Here is a 5,709-nt window from a genome sequence, read left to right as displayed (position 1 = left end):
ATGAAGGAAAGATGGCGAGCAATTGACTCCAGACAGAGAGTCATTGATCTGATGAGTTACCAGCCGCTGGTGGCAGGAAGCCAGCCATTTTATTCTTTAAAAGATTGATTTCAAAATGGATTTTTATGCTATTTTTTCTCTTAAAAGGAAGTTCAAGTGCTCAGGAAAATATGCCAGACTGGCAGAACTTAAAACTGAAGTTTGAATCTGATGTCCAGCGACAAAGCACCTTCTTTGGAAGCCTGCCATTAGCCAGCTGCCAGGATGACTTTGCTTGTTCTTTCACATTGTGCTTCTAATTCTGTACAGCTCATTCAGTTCATGAAGGCACTACATGCAACTAGTAGGGGTTTGAGAGGTGAACTAATTTTTGGTGGTATTTTTAGTGTTAAATATCCATGATGAAAAGAATTTTGGACTGAAAAACATCTTCATAGTTCAGGACTTATCCTGCACAAAATTAGTACATGATTATTTTGCACAGAAAACATCACTACTATTTTCTCTGCAGAAAATGATATTCCTAAGAAGAAATGTTCTTTTCTGTGCAGAAAATGCAGTTATATAAGTTGCTGGCCAGAAAAGAACATGAGAAAATTGGTTTCATTTAACCTGTGAAAAAACTATTAGAATGGTTGCCAACTTGCCAAGCTATTAGACATTGCTCAATTACAAACAAATTGCAATAAAACAAAGTCCACCTAGTGTTAGGCTTGACTTTTGCTGCTGTGCGATAATGGCATTTTTTTTCCTGAGCTAAGATTTTTTTTAATGTGGCTCTTAAAATCTTGACTGGGCATTCTGTCAGTTCTAGTCCAAAATATTAACTTTTCCAAGGTGTGTCTTGGTTGTATTTATTTACAGTGCGCCCTTACTTTAAGCGGGGGATCCATTCCGAACTCCCCTGTGTAAAGCCAATGCCGCCTATGCTCGAGCCCCATTTAAATGAATGGGGCTTGTGCATGCAGTGGTCCAGAGGTGCGTGTGTATTATAGGCATGTATCTCATTATCCCTATGGGATGTGCCGCCCTTTCTCCCCACGCGGCTTTCAGCGTATGCTGAAAGCCATGTATGATGCAGACGCACTATTTTTATTTTTGCAGACTTTGATTTATTTTAGTTGTTCTGTTTTATTGCATCCACTGTTCTGACTATATCTTTTCAGTTATGTAAGACATCCTGGAAAGTGTTAATTGAAGACCAGTCTTCATGCATGGGTGTGGGTTTGTTCATATGTGGCAAAGTGTGGCCCTCTAGGTATTGTTGGACTACTACTCCAAAAGCTGCATCCCCCAGTGAAAACCAAGAGACTGGATATTGTTGTTACTTTGTCATAATGCTATTTTCTTGTTCTTCCCAGTCATTCTCTCCCCCCCCCCCCCCCCCCACACAAAATGAGATGTGATTTGGACCTGGTTCAGTCAGAATTATCAGAGTCTAATAAAATTTGATTTATTAAATCAGGAATGAATGATGTGATTGAATACTGCTCCCTTTTCCTTTCCATCTTCTTTCTCTCTTGTATTAGAATTCAGTACTTCAGATTGTTTTAGGACACAGTGTTCTGCTACAACTGAACCAGAAAATTGTGCATTAATTCTCTGAGTACTAATTAGGATGTTAAACCAGGATCCACTTCCTTTTTCATATTTTGGTTAGTAAATGCAGATTTACTTTGATTTACATTATTCAGATAGAATGGGAAACTCTAAACTAGAAATTCTTAAAGTATGGAATTATAAGAAGAAAGGAGGAAAGGAAAGCATTATCTGATTCCAGACAAGGCTTTGGAGGCACCCTGCCTTGTTCACAGTGGCAGGTTATACACCGCCATGAAAGTACAGAGTCAGTCCGTACAAAATGGGGGCCCCCCTTCCACATGGGGGCCGCCATGATGACGTCACGACCGCGCCGCCTCTATACGGGGCAGCGCGGACATGACGTTGTCAGTCCGCGCCAGGGCACTTAGTGCGCCCTTTCCACGGACCAGGAAGGAGCTCTATTTCGGAGCTCCTTCCTGGTATGCGGCGCAGCTTTGCATTGCTGGGCGCAGCCTTCAGATGGCTGCGCCCAGCAAAGCAAGGGAGAAAGGGGCCAAGCGGCCCCTTTCTCCCCCTCCCCACTGCCGCGGGGTGTCCTTGGGGCTTGAAGCCCCAAGGACACTCCTTTTCAGGCTGCGGGGAAGCGGCATTTTGCCGCTTCCCCGCAGCCTGAAAAGTAGCGGATCGGGGCCTCAGCAGCTGCCGTTCTGGCAGCTGAGGCCCCGATACACCGGGGAAAGGGGTGGGTACAGCCCGCCCCAAATAGGCGGTCTGTAACCCGCCAGTATTGTATTGTTTAGGGCAGGGGTAGGCAACCCATGGCCCGTGGGCTAAATCTGGCCTGGGGGACCAGCCCCAGCCTAGTCCTGCCGCCGATTGCCGCCGGGGCCGTTGGCCTCTTGCGCGAGAAGGCAAGGGGGGGCAATTGTCTATAGAAGCCTCAGAAACATGCATTTATATTAACATTTTTTTAAAAATCAACAATTTTTTTCACGTGTCCTCTGTTTTAAAAAAAGTGTCCTCCATTTGAAAATTTTGTCCTACATTTGTCCCGGTTTGTTTATTTATTTATTTCTTTAAAAATTATTTAATTATTTATTTTTTTGCCTCCGGCCCCCCAGTTGTCTAAGGGACAGCAACCCGGCCCTCGGCTCAAAAAGGTTGCCTACCCCTGGTTTAGGGGGAGGATGTAATAATCTTCAGTGTGTAACCTTTCTTGTGTTTTCCAGCTGCTTCTTTTTCCTCATTACAGTAATGATCCAGAAGGGAGAGAGAAAAGTTCCACAATACCTTTTGATTGTTAATGCTAGAAGCCTTCTGCTAGTAAGCACCCATTCTTTTTCAAATAAACCAAGATTTATTACATAATCATTACATTAAACTAGGAGCATTATATCTGAACTAGGTGTATAATAATGAATTAAGAGATAATGTTTAAGATCATAGTAAAGTAAAGCTCAAAACCTCCCTGCCTTTTTTTGTAAAGAGTTTTTAAAAGCATGAGAAGAACTGTGTTGGTGCAGACCAAAGGCCTGTCTAGTCCTGTATTCTGTTAATGATGAAATTAAATGATGACACGAGGGCAATCACATCCTACCGTTTGTGCTCTGCAGCATTTGACATACAGCAGCTAATACACAGTATCTCTCATACTGGAGAAAGTATTTAATACTGATCATGACTTTGTTGTTGTTATCCACCCTCTAGTTGATCTCGACCCATGGCAACCCTGTAGATGAGACATCCCCTATGCGCCACTGCTTTGCTCAGGTCACGCAAATTCATACCCATTACCTCCTTAATAGAGTCCATCCCTCTAACATGTGGCCTTCCTCTCTGTCTGATTCCCTCTACCTTTCTTAGCATTATTGGTTTTTCCAGTAAGTCATGCCTCCTCATGATGTGGCCAAAGTACGACAAAGTATGATCATGACTACATAGCCATTTATAGTTCTATTCTCCATAAATTTGGGTAATACCATTTTAAATCTGTCCACATTAGTGGTTGTTGCTACATCCTCCATAGTTTCACAATGTATTCTTCAAATAAGTCTCACTGACCTCAATGAGAGTTCTCTAAAGGGAAGGGAACCAATACTTCAAGGATTGTGACCAAAGAGAAGTTCTTCCATAAACATTTCGAGATAAGTTAAAGATTATTCCCAAGATTCCAAGAGCACACCCTGTATGAAATTCAATGAAATAATTGTAATGTTTGCATTAGAACATAATTGTAAGTATACAGAGAATTAGATACACAGCAAGAATTATTTCCCTTAGAAATGGGTGAACAGCGAGTGTTATGCAACCAGAAGAAATGTCAAAGAAAGATATGTAGCAAGTGGACGTCCAGCAGCTGTTCTCCCAAAAGATCATTGTGGTTGTCAGTTCATTGACACAGCACATTACTATAAGTCTGTTGGATCAATGACAAGGAAAATAATGTATTTCCAGTTGAAATAATATTGTTTTTATAACTATAATGACAGAGTCATTGGAGTCCGTATGGGTCTATATTTTGACTGACTTTTGAATATTATAATGGAATTATTGTCCGTCACTTTATTGACCATTGAGCCTCTTGTCTGCTCCTCAAACAACACAAAACACAGGTGCCAAAAGCTTTCTATTAAAGTTAACATTCTGGAGTTTTAGTTATTCTCTCTGTGCATTATTTTCTTGGGTTCTGCAACACAATGTAATTGTAATGCTTCTAATTATACACATGATTCAGAAGGCACAAAAGAGCCAATCTTGGTTGTTGAGTAAATACATGTGTTGGGAATTCCTGAAACTGAAGTGATTTAAACACACACACCACCACCACTCTGGAAAATAGCTGCACATTAGCAATTAAGCACAATTACATATTCAGTATAAATTAAGAAAATCTTTATATGAAATGTGTGAGTCACCTGTGAGGAAAATAACCATAAAAGCAAAGCTGAAAAAGAACTCATGGGACATTTCAGAGCTTCTCTTAAAACCTAACCATCTCAAAAACAGCCTTGCCAGATATTCTTTGAATTTTATTCAGTCTGTTCTTTTAAACTTCTGTTTCAACAAGAATTATCTCATTTTCTGGCTAATCTTAACTGCTGGGATTTTTCTCCTTACTAGTTGATATGATTGGCAGTAATACTTTGCCTTTTCACGTATATTTGTTCATGTATTTTATAACTGCCCCTTGAATTTCTCCAATTTATTTATGGACAGAGAAAAGAGTCTCTTAATTTCTCCAGGATGGAGAAATTCTCCAACAGGTTTTCAGAAATAGGGTTCACCACTGTAGTACAACTTAACTTTCTTTTCCCATTGTAATTTTTGGTTTCTTACACTGCTACACTTAGTGGCAACAACAATAACTATGTTGCCAGCCTATCCACCATTTAGCATCCTCCACAAAACCTTCCACCTGTTATTATTCCATAACATGGTAGTGATGTTAAAGAAAATCTGGAGAAAATTTTGAAAATGTTGCAAAATACTGCTTACTTTAGATCAGCTTCCCTCCGCCTTTGGAAAATCATATTTAAGATATATGTGCCATGATCCTAAGGCAGCTTCTGAGCCATTTTTCATCTCACAGTGTACTCTTGATTGGAGCTACGTATCTGGAATTGGTACAGGATTGTCCTCTGTAAGCCCCTTTAAAGTGCTATCTACTACCACCTTTGTATCATTAGGTCTTGAATGTGTGTATTTGTGTGGTGTCTCATGTGTAGTGTGTGGTGCTTTCCTTTAATTATAAATAAAATTATATTGAAGTTGCACTCTGGAGTCCTGTTTCTCAGAATCATTATACACAAGCTTGATCCCTGCTTTAGTTGCGATTTCAGCCAATATCATCCCTCTATTTGAATATTAAATGTGGGTGCCTTCTTGGGACCCTTGCATTTTAGGATGCTCAAGGATCTTCTTGAGCGTCAGGAAATACCAAAAAGAAGAACCTTAGCCAAAGCTGCAACCTCGGCATTTTGGACAGATAGTTTGGTGGGGTGACAAGGCCATCTTCTCTCTCCACACATCAGTCCCCTTCGCAAAAGCCTGCCTTCTTTTTGTGGCTTTGAGGAAAGCAGCCAATTAAGTGCCTGGCCAATGGGGAGTGAGGGTGGAAGTGAATCCTTTATCCAGGCAGGAATGATGCCAGAGAGCCCAGAATTGTAA

Source organism: Sceloporus undulatus, chromosome 3 (assembly GCF_019175285.1).
Source record: "Sceloporus undulatus isolate JIND9_A2432 ecotype Alabama chromosome 3, SceUnd_v1.1, whole genome shotgun sequence".
Taxonomy (NCBI): domain Eukaryota; kingdom Metazoa; phylum Chordata; class Lepidosauria; order Squamata; family Phrynosomatidae; genus Sceloporus; species Sceloporus undulatus.
Note: the sequence above shows the minus strand (reverse complement) of the source record.